The sequence below is a fragment of the Ovis canadensis genome, chromosome 1, assembly GCF_042477335.2.
Source record: "Ovis canadensis isolate MfBH-ARS-UI-01 breed Bighorn chromosome 1, ARS-UI_OviCan_v2, whole genome shotgun sequence".
NCBI classification, from domain to species: Eukaryota; Metazoa; Chordata; class Mammalia; order Artiodactyla; family Bovidae; genus Ovis; species Ovis canadensis.
Window position 1 is genome coordinate 26,660,317 of NC_091245.1, and position 17,356 is coordinate 26,677,672.

At 40.1% G+C, this 17,356-nt stretch overlaps 1 long non-coding RNA gene across 1 annotated transcript in view; it reads left to right on the forward strand.

The window, feature by feature from the left end:
* Positions 1-11,758, forward strand: part of LOC138440960 (uncharacterized) — a 35,868-nt gene extending 24,110 nt beyond the window's left edge. The window contains exon 2 of the long non-coding RNA XR_011257184.1: positions 8,973-11,758. This is a non-coding gene — a long non-coding RNA (uncharacterized lncRNA). The remainder of the gene's footprint in view (positions 1-8,972) is intronic.
* The last annotated feature ends 5,598 nt before the right edge of the window (positions 11,759-17,356 follow it).

Below are 17,356 nucleotides of genomic sequence, written 5' to 3' on the forward strand. Positions count from 1 at the left end.
TTCCACACTCTAAGTAAACCTCTCCATTATTCTTGAAACAGTCTCTTCTCTTGGTTTTTGTTATCCTACTCTTCCGGCTTTCCTTTCTTTTCAGAGGCCTCTCCTCATTCCCGTTGTCTATTCAATTACCCTAAATAAAATGTGTTACTCTTCAGTCCTCTTGGCTCCCTTCACTTCCCTCTGTGTTCTCTCTTCCTAGCTGATCTCAGTCATTTCTAAACCTTCAAATGCTGATTATACTAATGACTTCTAAATTCATATTTTCATCCCAGACCTCTCTCCTTGTCTCCAAGCTTATAACCAACTGCCTAATTGACATCTACTTGGATATCTCACTGACATCTTCAGTTTAACAAGTCTAAAATAGAACTCCTCATTTCCTGGCCAAACCTGCTTCCCCCAGGCTCCTCCCTTTCAGCAGATATCACTTCCATCTGTTGGCTGCTCTAGCCAGAAACTTAGGAGTCATTCTTGATTTCTTTATTTTCCTCAACCACAGTGTCCAAGCTATCTACAATATTTGAAAATTTTACCTCCAAAAATGTTGAATTCATCCATTTTTCTGTCTCTACTTCCACCACTTCACTCATCTCTCACTCGGACTCTTCAACTCTCTCATAATTGGCCTCTCTTTTGTCCTCCACACATTCATTCTCCCTTTAGTAGCTGCTGCTGCTGCTGCTGCTGCTGCTGCTGCTGCTGCTGCTGCTGCTATGTCACTTCAGTCGTGTCCAACTGTGTGACCCCATAGATGGCAGCCTACCAGGCTCCCCTGTCCCTGGGATTCTCCAGGCAAGAACACTGGAGTGGGTTGCCATTTCCTTCTCCAGTGCAGGAAAGTGAAAAGTGAAAGTGAAATTCCCTCAGTCATGTCTGACTCTTCGCGACCCCATAGACTGCAGCCTACCAGGCTCCTCTGTCCATGGGATTCTCCAGGCAAGAGTACTGGAATAGGGTGTCATTGCCTTCTCCAATTTAGTAGCTACCATGACGTTTTTCACGACCCAGATAATCAGGATGGTGTGATCACTCACCTAGAGCCAAACATCCTGGAATGTGAAGTCAAGTGGGCCTTAGGAAGCAGCACTATGAACAAAGCTAGTGGAGGTGATGGAATTCCAGTTGAGTGATTTCAAATCCTGAAAGATGATGCTGTGAAAGTGCTGCACTCAATATGCCAGCAAATTTGGAAAACTCAGCAGTGGCCGCAGGACTGGAAAAGGTCAGTGTTCATTCTAATCCCAAAGAAAGGCAATGCCAAAGAATGCTCAAACTACCACACAGTTGCACCCATCTCACACGCTAGTAAAGTAATGCTCAAAATTCAACAAGCCAGGCTTCAGCAATACATGAACCGTGAACTTCCTGATGTTCAAGCTGGTTTTAGAAAAGGCAGAGGAACCAGAGATCAAATTGCCAACATCTGCTGGATCAACGAAAAAGCAAGAGAGTTCCAGAAAAACATCTATTTCTGCTTTATTGACTATGCCAAAGCCTTTGTGTGGATCACAATAAACTGTGGAAAATTCTGAAAGAGATGGGAATATCAGACCACTTGACCTACCTCTTGAGAAATCTGTATGCAGACCAGGAAGCAACAGTTAGAACTGGACATGGAACAACAGACTGGTTCCAAATAGGAAAAGGAGTACGTCAAGGCTGTATATTGTCACCCTGCTTATTTAACTTGCATGCAGAGTACATCAAGAGAAACTCTGGTCTGGAAGAAGCACAAGCTGGAATCAAGGTTGCTGGGAGAAATATCAATGACCTCAGATATGCAGATGACACCACCCTTATGGCAGAAAGTGAAGAGGAACTAAAAAGCCTCTTGATGAAGGTGAAAGAGGAGAATGAAAAAGTTGGGTTAAAACTCAACATTCAGAAAGCTAAGATCATGGCATCTGGTCCATCACTTCATGGCAGATAGATGGGGAAACAGTGTCAGACTTTATTTTGGGGGGCTCCAGAATCACTACAGATGGTGACTACAGCCATGAAATTAAAAGATGCTTACTCCTTGGAAGAAAATTTATGACCAACCTTGATAGCATATTAAAAAACAGAGACATTACTTTGCCAACAAAGGTCTGTCTAGTCAAGGCTATGGTTTTTCCAGTGGTCATGTATGAATGTGAGAGTTGGACACTGAAGAAAGCTGACCGTCAAAGAATTGATGATTTTGAACTGTGGTGTTGGAGAAGACTCTTGAGAGTCCCTTGGACTGCAAGGAGATCCAACCAGTCCATCCTAAAGGAGGTTGGTCCTGGGTGTTCATTGGAAGGACTGATGCTGAAGCTGAAACTCCAATACTTTGGCCACCTCATGCGAAGAGTTGACTCATTGGCAAAGACCCTGATGCTGGGTGGGATTGGGGGCAGGAGGAAAAGGGGACAACAGAGGATGAGATGGCTGGATGGCATCACTGACTCGATGAACATGAGTTTGGGTAAACTCTGAGAGCTGGTGATGGACAGGGAGGCCTGACTTGCTGAGAGTCATGGGGTCGCAAAGAGTCAGACACGACTGAGTGACTGAACTGAACTGAACTGAAGTGATGACGTTTTTGAAAGCAAAATAGTACAAGCTTACATTTATTAGGTGTTTCTTAAGTGCCAGGAAGTGCTATAAGCACTTTATATGTGTTTAGTCCTTACAACCACTCTATGAGATAAAAACCAATTCACCTCAATTCTATAGGAAAGGAAACTGGAGCCCAGAGAGGTTAAGTAATTGCCCAAGGTCACACAGCTGGTAAATGGTAGAACTTAGGCTTGGACTCAGACTGAATCTTCAGCCTTCATGCTTATCTACCACCTTATACTGGATCATGTTACTACTCAGCCTCAAATACTTTCATGGCTTCTCTCTCCAAAGGGACTAAATACCCAACTCCATTCCAAGGTCCACTGATCCTGTGCCATGCTCCCTGCTTACCTTTCCAAACTCATCTCTGGCTGCTTCCCTTTCCTTCACTTCCCTCCAGCAACCTGGCTTGTTTTGTTGTTTCCAGCTTCCTTGAATGTAAGCCCTTTCTTACCGGCATTACACATCCTCTGCCTCAAACACTCTTCTCTCTGGCTCCTTCTCATTCTATAGACCTCACTTGAATGATCTGTTCTGAGAGAATTTCCCTCACCATGATATTTCTTAAACAGCTCCTTTCCTGGTACGTTCTATTGAAACCCCATTCTTGTTTTCTTTTAGCCCTTAAAACTATTTGTAATTATTTGTTTGTAAATAAACAAGTTTTGTTTTATTTTGTAAAACAAACTTTGTTTTATTTTGTTTTGTCTCTCTTCCCTACTAAAATTCAATGCTGTGAAGGCAGAGGCTGTGTCTGGTTGGTAAAAAATTGTTTTTTACCTCACTTTCATGTACTCAGCGCTTACACAGTGCCTAGTTCATAGGAGGAACTTTAGAAAGATTTGTTGAATAGACAAATCTTTTTCAACTTCATAGCTTCTGTTTGCTTGTATTTTCTGCTTCCTCATCACTTTAGTTTGTCACAGCCCAGGCTCCATTTTCTCCTACACTTACCCTTAACCTCATGACCTCTCTCTTTAGTTATAATTTTTACTGCTGCTCATGGCCTCAATCACTTCATATTTCCCAACTTGAATCCCTGAGAGAGAAATATTGATTTGTCCAGCTCGTTTTTTAGAAGCCAGGCAACATTTATAGGCTGTTGGTTCCTTGCCTTTGGGTCAGATTCCCAGGCCTGGTCCAAACAGCTGTGTTGGGCAGGGTGTGGGTGGTCTGCTCTATGCTGCTCCATTTCCTTTCCGGGACTCTTATCTTGAATCATAGCCCAGAATATTGTCAGGCCAAAGTTTGACTGCCCAGTGAAGTGTTCTAAAGGAGTTTGATGATGATTCAGATTTCCCCTAAGGCAGTACTGTGGGTGAGCTCTATGGGCTCTGGGTTCCCAGGGCACTTACCAAGCAGTGCCTAAGGACTTATGGAGCGCTTAGAATGTGCCAGGCACTCTGCTTTACATGTACTCTCTCGATTCAACCTCACAACATTCAGGTGAGGTCAACAGGATTATAATCCCCAATTTACAGGTGAGGAAACAGATTCAAAGTATTTAGTCCCTGGGCCAAAGATCAAGATATAGTAAATGGCAATTCCCAGATCCTAATTTAGATTTGTCTGACTCCATAGCTCATCCTCCTTATGTGATCCTAAACTATTTACCTTCTCCTTATCAACCGTGTCACCTTGGTCAAGTTACCTAATGTATGTGACCTTCTATTTCCTTATCAGCAAAATGAGGATATTAGTACTTAATTCATGGGATTATTATACATTTATGAGCAATCATAATCTATTCCAGTAAACATTACAGCCACATTAGTATATCTCAGCTTAGTCTGAATCTAAATTTTCATATGTGAAAAACAGAATTATCAACTTCAGGTGTCCATAAAGAACAGGATCTCCTGTGAGCCTTTATCCTGCTGGCAAATATTCCTGGTCCAAATCATGAAGACATAGGGCTTTAAGGAAACAGAGCAATTCATTGTACTTTGGAGATGACAAAGAACCTACACTCAACCTAGTCATAATGTAGCAGAGTGGAAATGAGTCAAGTGCTCAATATAGAGATTTGAATCTGTATCTGACAAGGACAAGACTTTCTCCAAGGCCAGAGCATTTTACATTTTGAGTTGGCAAAAAAATTCACTTGGGTTTTTCTATAGCATCTTCCAGAAAAACCCAAACTAACTTTTTGGCCAACCCAACATTATCTTATTTAATCCAAACGCAACTTTAAGAGGTTTTCCAGTGGTTAAGAATCTGCCTTGCAATGCAAGGGAATTGGGTTCAATCCCTGGTCAGGGAATGTTCTATATTCCACAGGACAATCAAGCCCGCACACTACAACTAGAGAGTCCATGCACCCCAACTAAAGATTCTGCACAACACAACAAAGACTCAACATGCTGCAACTAAGACCCAATGCAGCCAAAAAAAAAAAAAAAACTAAATTAGAAGATGAGACATCATGAAACTTCCAGAAAAGAACATAGGCAAAACATTCTCTGACATAAACAGTAGCAATGTTTTTTATATCAGTCTCTCAAAAGCAATAGAAATGAAAGCAAAAATAAGCCAGTGGGACCTAATCAAACTTATAAGCTTTTGCACAGCCAAGGAAACCATTTAAAAAAAGATAAACTACAGAATGGGAGAAAATATTTGCAAACAATGTGATCAACAAGAGCTTAATTTCCAAAATATGCAAACAGCTCATATAACTCAATAACAGAACAACAACCCAATCAAAAAATGGGCAGACGATTTAAATAGACATTTCTGCTAAGAAGACATGCTATGCAATGCTTAGTTGCTTAGGGTCCGACTCTGCTACCCCATGGACTGTAGCATGCCAGGCTTCCCTGTCCATGGGGATTCTCTAGACAAGAATACTAAAGTGGGTTGCCATGCCTTTCTCCAGGGGATCTTCCCTATCCAGGGATCGAACCCAGGTCTCCTTGCATTGCAGGCAGATTCTTTACCATCTGAGCCACAGAGAAGACCAAAGAAGACATAGATGACCAAAGATGGCCAATAAGCACATGAAAAAATGCTCAACATCATTAATTATTAGAGAAGTACAAATCAAAACCATCTCACATTGTTCAGAATGGCCATCATCCAAAAGTCTACAAATATTAAATGCTAAAGAGGGTGTGGAGAAAAGGGAACTATCATACACTGTTGGTGAGAATGTATATTGGTGAACCAACTATGGGGAACAGTACGGAGGTTCCTTAAAAAACTAAAAAAAAAGTTACCATGGGAGCCAGCAATCCCACTCCTGGGGAAAACTCTAATTCAAAAAGACACATGCACCCCAGTGTTCATAGAAGCACAACTTACAATATGGAAGCAACCTAAATGTTCATCAACAGATAACTAGTTAATGAAGATGTTGTATAATACATATATGTGTGCATATATATATACACACATATATAAATAATGAAATACTACTCAGTCATAAAAGAGAATGAACTAACACCATTTGTAGCAACATGGACGTACTTAGGGATTACCATACTAAGTGAAGGAAGTCAGACAGAGAAAGACAAGTATCATATGATATCATCTATATGTGAAGTTCAAAATATGATAAAAATGAACTAATTTACAAAACAGAAATAGATTCACAAACATAGAGAAAACACTTATGGTTACCAAAGGGGATAGCAGGGGGAGCCATAAATTAGGAGTTTGGGATTAGCAGATACAAAATACTATAATACAAAGTAGAGAAACAACAAGGTCCTACTTTATATCACAGGGAACTATATTCAATATCTTATAATACAGTATAATAGAATTGATATTAAAAAGATTATATATGTATAATTGAATCACTTTGCTGTATACCAGAAACTAACACAATATTGTAAATTAACTATACTTCACAAAGAAACAAAAACAGAAGTGGAAGTTAAAAATGAAAATGAATGAATAGCACATTGATGGTAGGATGAAAACAAATTAATCTCACTAACTGGATTTTTAAAAATTATATCTAACAATAAATTGGTTATCAGAGACACACACACTTAAAACATAAGGAGGTGGAAAGACTAAAAATAAAAAGATCAAAAAATATACACTGGGAAAATACGAACTGGGTTGTGGCTATAGTATCTGTCAAAGAGGAATTTTAGTTTCAAAAGAGAACAAGTGATAAAAAGTTTTTACATATTCATAGAAGAAACAGTAGGCAAAATGCAATAGGTAAAACACAGAGATGCACCTAATTTTACAGTCTTAAAATATGCAGAACTGCAGGGAGGAATACTATAGATAAATGCATAATTGTAGCAGAAGGTTTTAAGATTCTCCTCAGAAATTGATATATCAAGGCTTAAAGTATAGCTACCATATTTCATCAATTCTACATTTTATACAAGACTGGCTCGAAGATGATTAAAGACGTAATAAATGTAAAAAGTAAAATTATAAAAGAAAAACATAGAAGTCTGTTACAGTTTTTGACTGAGAAGAATGGAAAAGCAAAACCTAAAAAGCGCAAACTGTAAGATAATAATATTAATGAATAATAAAGATTTATATTCACTGAAAGACACTGTAGACAAAGTAACTAGATAAGAGAATGAGAAAAGATATTTGAAATATTTAATATACAAAATTCTTGCAAATAAATAACAGGGCAGCAACCCCCAGGAAAAAAAAAATAAGCAAAAAACAAGAACAAAGAACAAATCCCAAAGTCAAAAGGCTTATAAAGAGATGCTCAAAAAAACAGTGAAATGTTAATTAAAACAGAAATGCACTATACTTTTACATCTATTAAACTGTAAACAATTGATAATGCCCACTGGTTGGGTTGTGGGGATACTGAAACCCTTATCCATGGTGGTGGAAGTATGGACTAGTATAGCCACTGTGGAAAGCAATCTGACACAAATTATGCAAATTAAGAACTCATATTCTATGAGCCTACAGTGGCACTCCTGGGATGTATCCCAAAGAAGTTCTTATGCAGACACAGAAACATATTCATTGCTGTATTATTTATTGTGGTAGTGACTTGACAGCCTGGCTGTCTGTTACTGGGAGAGCAGACAGCTAAAACGTGATAAATGTTATATCATGAAATACTATGCAGTAATCATCAGAAATAAATTAAATGTGCACACAAACACATGAGTACATTTTATCTTTACAGTGGCGCTAGTGGTAAAAAACCCACCTGCCGATGCAGGAGACATAAGAGACTTGGATACAAACCCTGGGCTGGGAAGATCCCCTAGAGAAGGAAATGGCAACACATTACAGTATTCTTGCCTAGAAAATTCCATGAACAGAAGCGCCTGACAGGCTACAGTCCTGCGTGCGGCCATGGGGTTGCAGAGTCAGACACGACTGAGCACACAGCACACATAGCTGATATACAATATTATAGTAGTTTCAGTTGTACAACACAGTGATTCAATATTATACTTAAACTTATTATAAAATAAAGGCTACTTATCACCCCTTCTTCATCCATCCATTTGTTGATGGATTACTTCCATGTCTTGGCTATTGTAAATAATGCTGCTGTGAACATTGGGGTGCATGTATCTTTTTGAGTTATTTTTCATTTTCTTCACGTATATACCCAGGAGTGGAATTGATGAATCATACGGAGCTCTGTTTTTAGTTTTTAGAACCCTCCAGGCTGTTTTCCATAGTGGCTGCACCAATTTTATTCCCACAAACAAAATGCTAGAGTTCCCTTTTCTCCACCAACATTTATTATGTGTTCTTTTTGATGATAGTCATTCTGACCAATGTGAGGTGATTATCGCATTGTGGTTTTGTTTTGCATTTTTCTAATAATTAGCAATGTTGAACATCTTTTCATGTGTTGGCTGGACATCTGAATGTCTCTGGGAAAATGTCTATTCAGTTTTTCTTCCCATTTCTTAATCAAGTTGTTTATTCTTTTGATATTGAGTTATATAAGAAGTTTATATATTTTGGACATTAATCCCCTATCAGTTATATCACTTGCAAATATTTTCTCCCATTCAATAGGTTGTCTTCCATTTTGTCAATAGTTTCCTTTGCTATGCGAAAGCTTTTAAGTTTATTTGTTTATTTTTCACTTTGTTTCTTTTGTCTTAGGAGATAGAGCCAAAAAATATTGCTGTGCATGGAACTCTACTCAATGTTATGTGCCAGCTAAGATAGGAGGGGGATTTGAGGGAGAATGGATATTTGTATATGAATGGCTGAGTCTCTTTATTGTTCGCCTAAAACTATCACAACATTGTTAATTGGCTATACTACAATAAAAATTAAAAAAAAAAAAGAATAGGCTTCTTTTCTTGTTTTTGATCTTAACAGGAAATGCTTTCAGTTTTTTACCCTTAAGATGGTATTATCTGTGGGCTTATCATATATGGCCTTTATTATGTTGATATCTCTTCCCTCAGAGCCTCTTGATGAAGATGAAAAGGAGAGTGAAAAAACTGTTTTAAAACTCAACATTCAAAAAACTAAGAGCATGGCATCTGGTCTCATCACTTAATGCCAAATAGAAGGGGAAAAGCGGAAGCAGTGACAGATTTTATTTTCTCGGTCTCCAAAATCACTGCTGGTGGTAACTGCAGCCATGAAATTAAAAGATGCTTGCTCCTTGGAAGGAAAGCTATCACCAACCTAGAGAGCATATTAAAAAGCGAAAGCATCACTATGCCAATAAAGGTCCACGTAGTCAAAGCTATGGTTTTTCCAAATTAGAGATACCAAGGGAGCATTTCATGCAAAGATGGGCACAATAAATGACAGAAATGGTATGGACCTAACAGAGCAGAAGATATTAAGAAGAGGTGGCAAGAATACACAGAACTGTATAAAAAAGATCACCACCAAGATAACCACAACGGTATGATCACTCACGTAGAGCCAAACATCCTGGAATGCGAAGTCAAGTGGGCCTTAGAAAGCATCACTATGAACAAAGCTAGTGGAGGTGATGGAATTCCAGTTGAGCTACTTCAAATCCTGAAAGATGATGCTGTCAAAGTGCTGCACTCACTATGCCAGCAAATATGGAAAACTCACCAGTGTCCACAGGACTGGAAAAGGTCAGTGTTCATTCCAACCCCAAAGAAAGGCAAGGGCAAAGAATGCTCAAACTACCACACATTTGCACTCATCTCACATGCTAGCAAAGTAATGCTCAAAATTCTCCAAGCCAGGCTTCAACAGTATGTGAACCGTGAACTTCCAGATGTTCATGCTGGATTTAGAAAAGGCAGAGAACCAGAGATCAAATTGCCAACATCTCTTGGATCATGGAAAAAGCAAGAGAGTTCCAGAAAAACATCTACTTCAGCTTTATTGACTACACCAAAGCCTTTGACTGTGTGGATCACAACAAACTGTAGCCAATTCTTAAAGAGATGGGCATATCAGACCAACTGACCTGCCTCCTGGGAGATCTGTATGCAGGTCAAGAAGCAACAGTTAAAACTGGACATGGAAAACCAGACTGGTTCCAAATTGGGAAAGGAGTACATCATGGCTGCATATTGTCACCCTGCTTATTTAACTTATATGCGGAATACATCATGCGAAATGCTGGGCTGGATGAAGCACAAGCTGGAATCAAGATTGCCAGGAGAAATATCAATAACCTACATAATCGATATATAGATGACACCACCCTTATGGCAGAAAGTGAAGAAGAACTAAAGAGCCTCTTGATGAAAGTGGAAGAGGAGAGTGAAAAAGTTGGCTTAAAACTCAACAGTCAGAAAACGAAGATCATGGCATCTGGTCCCATCACTTCATGGCAAATAGATGGGAAAACAATGGAAACAGCAACAGACTTTATTTTTTCTGGCTCCAGAATCACTGCCGATGATGACTGCAGCCGTGAAGTAAAAAGACACTTGCGCCTTGGAAGAAAAGCTATGACCAATCTAGATGCATATTAAAAAGCAGAGACATTACTTTGCCAACAGAAGTCCGTCTTGTCAAGGCCTTTTTTGGTTTTCCCAGTAGTCATGTATGGATGTGAATGTTGAACTATAAAGAAAACTGAGAGCCGAAGAATTGATGCTTTTTAACTGTGGTATTGGAGAAGACTCTTGAGAGTCCCTTGGACTGCAAGGAGATCCAACCAGTCCATCCTAAAGGAAATCAGTCCTGAATATTCATTGGAAGGACTGGTGCTGAAGCTGAAGCTCCAATACTTTGGCCACCTGATGTGAAGAACTGACTTCTTGGAAAAGACCCTGATGCTGGGAAAGATTAAAGGCAGGAGGAGAAGGGGACGAAAGAGGATGAGATGGTTGGATGGCATCACTGACTTGATGGACATGAGTTTGAGCAAGCTCTGGGAGTTGGTGATGGACAGGGAAGCCTGGCGTGCTGCAGTCCATGGGGCTGCAAAGAGTTGGACACGACTTAGTGACTGAACTGAACTGACTGATGGTTTTTCCAGTAGTCATGTACAGATGTGAGAGTTGGGCCATAAAGAAGGCCAAGTGTCAATGAATTGATGCTTTCAAATTGTGTTGCTGGAGAAGACTCTTGACAGTCCTTTTGACAGCAAGGAGATCAAACCAGTCAATCCTAAAGGAAATCAACACTGAATATTCATTGGAAGCTGAAGCTCCAATCCTTTGGCCACCTTGTGCAAAGAGCCAACTCGCTGGAAAAGACCCTGAGGCTGGGAACGATTGAAGGCAGGACGGGAGGGGGCAGCAGAGGATGAGATGGTTAGATAGCATCACCAACTGAATGGACATGAGTTTGAGCAAACTCCAGGAGATAGTGAAGGACACGGAACTCAGGAGTGCTGCAGTCCAAGGGGTTGCAAACAGTCAGATATGACTTAGCAACTGAACAACAAAAACAAATACCAACTTGATGGTAGTTTTTTTTATCATGAATAGATGTTGAATTTTGTCAAGTGTTTTTTCTGTGTTTATTGAAATGATCATATGATTTTTATCTTTCCTTTTGTTAATGAAGTATATCACATTGATTGACATTGAACTATCTTCGCATCCTGGGAATAATACCACTTGATCACAGTGTATGATCCTTTTTATATTTCATTGGATTTGGTTCTCAAATATTTTGTCAAGAATTTTTGCATCTATATTCATCAGAGATATTGGCCTGTAACATTCTCTTTCTGTAGTGTCTGTGTCTGGTTTAGGTATCAGGGTGATTGTGGCCTTTTAGAATAAATTTGGGAGCGTTACAACCTCTTAAGTATTTTGGAATAGTTTGAGAAGGACAGGTATTAACTCTTCTTTATATGTTTAGTAGAACTCCATCTAAAGTTGTCTGGTCCAGGACTTCTTTCTCTTTCCTGGCTGCCCTAGGTCTTCATTTCAGTGCATGGACTTTTTCTAGTTGCAGAGCATTGTCTCTAGTGTGTGAGGCTCAGTATTGGTGGCTTCAGACTTAGTTGCTTCACAGCATGTGACAGCCTAGTTCCCTGATCAGAGACTCAACCCCTGTTCCCTCCATGGAAAGGTGGGTTCTTAACCACCAGACCACTGTGGAAGTCCTCCAGCCCTGGACTTTTTTTTTTTGCTGGAAGGTTTTTTTTCTTTTTTATTACAAATTCAATTTCACTGTTAATGATTGGTCTTTTCAAGCTGTCTATTTCTAACATTAATGCACTTTATTTATTAGACTGGCTACCCTAAAACATAGATTCTGTATACCAGCCCCGCAGCCCCGAGACAGTATTCAGACTCAGCACCTGAAGCCTTGCTCTTTTTCATCATGAGAAGACTCTTATGTTATAGAAACAGGTGTAAAGATGAAAAGTGCCAAGATATGCTACCCCAAAATATGCCACTTTGGCATAAGGGTTATTTTGAGCTAAAGGGACTTGAAAAACAGAAGATATAAAAGGGACACTTTGATCTCCCCTTTCCTCCTGAACACATGAGATAAAACTCCCACATAGGAACTGCCCTTCACATACCAGGAGAAAAGAAACAGTCTTATCAAACTGAGACCAAGAGAATTCTACCCAAACTGACGTTGTTAAAATAATTCTTATCTTCCTTCAGCCTCCCTGTACATTTTAGTTACTTCTCCACAAATGACTCTCTTTGTTTAACCTGTCTTAAAGAATTTAGGTTTTGCCACTTCTTTGGGTTTTCATTCCCTTATGAGGGCTCCCTTGTCACATAAAACTTATATTGAACAAATTTGTATGTTTTTCTCTTCTTCATCTGTCCTTTTATCTTTACCTTGCCCCACCCCACCATCCCCACTCCATGCCTGCAATATCATATCAGTCCATGAAATAGAAGACTCAATTTAGTACAAACTCTATTTCCAAAAAGCTTTTGATTTCCTTTGGGGCCACATGTGTTTCAAGAATTCATACTTATTTGGATTTTAGAAAGATAGCTCTAAACTGATGCTTTTGAACTGTGGTGTTGGAGAAGACTCTTGAGAGTTCCCTTGGACTGCAAGGAGATCCAACCAGTCCATCCTAAAGGAAATCAGTCCTGAGTATTCACTGGAAGGACTGATACTGAAGCTGAAGCTCCAATACTTTGGCCACCTCATGCAAAGAACTGACTCATTAGAAAAGACCTGGTTGCTGGGCAAGATTGAAGGCAGGAGAAGGGGATGACAGAAGTTGAGATGGTTGGATAGCATCACCGACTCGATGGACAGGAGTTTGAGAAAGCTCTAGGAGTTGGTGATGGACAGGAAGCCTGGCGTGCTGCAGTCCTGGGGTCACAAAGAGTTGGACACAACTGAGTGGCTGAACTGAACTGAAGATAGCTCAGCACTTTTCTTTATATACTACAAATAACCCAGCAGGATCTAGGGTACGATCCCATAAGCAACATTACGGAGGAGTAAGATGTGGAGATCATCTTCCTCCCTACAGATACATCTGCATGTGGAACAATTCCTACTGAAGACCTCAGACTTCATCTGTCTTGTATTACATTCTCAGGCTCAACTGAAGACCCGAAGAGGGAAGAGGTAGTTTTGCCTCCCCTGCAAAGGCATGTTTCCCAAACCAGAATATTCCAAAGATTCTAAGGCCCAGAAGCTACAGCTGACTCTAACCTACAGGAAAGAAGGAAAAAGGAGTTGCTGCTCCTCTGCGACTTCACCACCCCATTCCTATCATCCAGGTGCCGTGCTTTTTGACACTGAAATTTGATTCATGCGTGTCTTTCTCTGGGCTTCCTTGGTGGCTCAGATGGTAAAGAATTTGCCTGCAGTGCAAGCGAACCAGGTTCAATCCTTGGGTCAGGAAGATCTAGAGAAGGGAATGGCCACCCACTTTAGTATTCTTGCCTGGGAAATCCCATGGACAGAGGAGCCTGGCTGGCTATAGTCCATGGGGTGGCAAAAGATTGGACATGACTGAGTGACTAACATTACTGTTCCAGACCCAAATGGGTAGCCCTGTGCTATCATATGATAATTGTGTCTGGGCTTGACGCTCCAGCTAGACTAGGATTGGTCATCAGTGTAGTCCTAGTTAAATGAAGGAAGGAGTCAGCATTTAATTCTCACAGCTGAGTTTGCAAATGTGAAAAATGAGGCCCAGAAAAGTTAGGTTACTTGTCCAGGTTACTACAGTTGGTAAGTAAGTAGGGCTAGGAATCAACCATGGTGACCTTGAGTACCTGGCAACCACATTAGTTAGCTTCTGAATATGAAGAGGCTGTCACACGTCACTCAACTGCTTGTTGGTATATTTTTTGAGAAAATTTTTAAAAGAGGAAAATTACTTTATGATTATTTTCATTAAAAGGGTATTTTTTTTTCCCACGTGGGACTTGTCTACTATCTGTATTCAATAGTAATACTCACTCATTCAACAGTCTAATGCAATGGAAGGATAATCTTTGGAACCAGACAAACTTGAATTCAGATACTGGCCCCGTCCCTCAAGGGCTGACCTGAGCAAGTGACTTCCCTGCTCTTAGCACTTCCTGTATCTGTAAAAAGGAGATAATAACGGTATCCTCTACAATGGCTTCTGTGAAGGTTAAATGAGCACATTGCAGGAGCTCCTCAAATTGATAGGAAAGTGCTTTGTGATTTGTAAAGAGCTATGTGAATGCATATAATGATGTTATGTGCCAGGAGTACAGAAAAGGTAAATGTAAAACCAGCAAACCTGCAAACAAGTAATAATTAAAAAATTAGGGCCCAAAACAGCAGACAAGTAAAAGGAGTTTCACAAAGTATTACTGTTTAAGAGGAAGTCTAATTTTGCTTTTAAGTGCCTGATACACCTGCAAGAAGAAAACATCAAATAGCATTGCCCACAAATACGACTATCAGAACTGCTCAGTAAATACTAAATAATATAGATATTAAAATAAAATAAAATCATTGGATATACTGAAATAAATTGAGAGGGAGGCTTGAGTTTATATAGAAGGTCTTTTATTGTCAATTAATTTTATAAATACCAACCATGAAAATGATAGTAGTAATAGCTACTACTGATTGACTGAATATTAATATCAGGAACTTGATGCTGCTGCTGCTAAGTCGCTTCAGTCGTGTCCGATTCTGTGCGACCCCATAGATGGCAGCCCACCAGGCTCCCCCGTCCCTGGGATTCTTTAGGCAAGAACACTGAAGTGGGTTGCCATTTCCTTCTCTAATGCATGAAAGTGAAAAGTGAAAGTGAAGTCACTAAGTCATGTCCGACCCTCAGCAACTGCACGGACTACAGCCTTCCAGGCTCCTCCGTCCATGGGATTTTCCAGGCAAGAGTACTGGAGTGGGGAGGCACTTTATAGACATCACTAATTTAATCCTTAAAACAACCTCATGAAACAGGAATTATCACTCCCTTTCCATTGACAAGAAAATAGAAGCCCCCAAAGGTGGTGGGACTTTCCCAAAGACATACAGAGCGAAGATGATGGGACAGAAATACAAATTCAATGTTCACTCAAAAAGAGCAAGTAATTTTGCTCCCTGCTGCTGCTGCTAAGTCGCTTCAGTCGTGTCCGACTCTTAGTGACCCCATGGACTGCAGCCCACCAGGCTCCTCCATCCATGGGATTTTCCAGACAAGAGTACTGGGGTGGGGTGCCATTGCCTTCTCTGAATTTTGCTCCCTAGATTTTGCCAAAACTCCTGAACATTCTTCCTTCTAAGCAGTATCATTTGCCTCTGAGTGGGGACCACATTTTACCCAGTTATAGTTCATCCTTCCAGTCAACATGGACTTCTACATTTTCACCCAGAAATGCTCTTTCATCATCATCTTCCTTCAGCTGCCTGTCATTTCCTGGTTCCTCAGCAGAATCTTCACTTCCCTCTTCTTCAATTCCCCAGATGTCATATTCCCTTTCCTCTTTCTTCTTGGCCTCCTCTTCCCGTTTTCTTTTTTCCATTTCTTCATACAGTTCTCTCCATTGCTTCTCTACATCTTGTTTAGAGTATGGAATTTCAAAATAGTAATTTACAGATGCTATAAACAAAGTTAAATCACTTTGGAAACATCTGGCATATCCCCATACACTTAAAGATTTGTGGTATGGTGTTTATTTACATACAAATTTTTAGTATCTGTGGAGTGGAAAGAAGTATGTGTGTGTGTATAATTTGTTCATAACTAAAATTGGTTCAGATTCAACAAACATTTACTGAATGCCTTCAGCACTGCCAAGCATGGTGTGAGACAATATACACATGCTTTCTGTTCCTTACAACAATGTACGAGGTCCCATTTTCTAGGAATATGAGGTTCAGATTGATTAAATGACTTGCCCAAGCTATACAGTGAGTGAGTTGTAGAACTAGAATTAGAAATCAGGTTTTCTGGTTCTGAGTTTGACCCTCTTTCTGCTATATCACTGTAAAAGAGTTTTTGTGAAGCTCTTTGAATTTGCTTTTGAACTATAGCAAGTACAAACTTGCAGTCAGAAGTAGAATTTCTGTGATCTCTAATGGGTCATCCAGGTTCTAGAATTTGATCCTGAGAGCCATTATCATAAATTTTACTGCTCAGAGGGCCCTTAAAGAAAGGACAGACTTGGAACTCCTCTAGGTCTTTAATCCTCAACATAGAGAATCTGGGCCAAGTGGTCTTTTAGCCAGTCCTGGGAGACAAAACTAGATTGAGAAACTGCATGCCCTATAGGCTGGGGCCCTTGACAACCCTACTGGGAGCAAATGCTTGACATCTTGTTGTGTTTGCCTCATTATTGTATTGCGGGGGCATACTCTCTCTTTCAGTCAAGCCTTCATTTTTTTATGCCTGGAAACACTGGCCACAGTTAACATCTCTATTTCTTTACTTCCCTCTTACTGCTCTACCCTCCATTCTTTACCAAGCTGGATCTTGCCAAAGGTAACCAAACTCTACCAACTCCTCAAGCCCGCCTGGACCTATAACAATCCATTGATCTATTTCCTTTTCATTGGACCTCACCCAACTCATACCTTCATTATCCTCCTCTCTGTATTTTTATGTGATTACTCTCTTGCAAACATCCTCAACTCCCTTGCCCTTCCCTCCCTTAGTTGGACAGGTCCTCAAATCTGATTAATCTCAGTTTGCCATGCCTGCACCTAAGCAGAGAGAATGACTAGAGAAAATAATGAAAACAAACTGATTCTCCTCATTTTAAATTCATTAAAACTGAACTCAAGGGAGACCTTAGTGCTAACTGATGAGCCTACCATAGTTCTGTGTTTGATTCACTCTCTTTCTTTTCCCCTGGAGCCATGTCGGGCTAGCAAGGTTTTCTCAGAGCTGCACTGCATTTGGCTATAATTCCTACCCAACCCTCCTTTCCCTTTCCCCTTTCAGAAGTGCCTATTCCTACACCCTCTA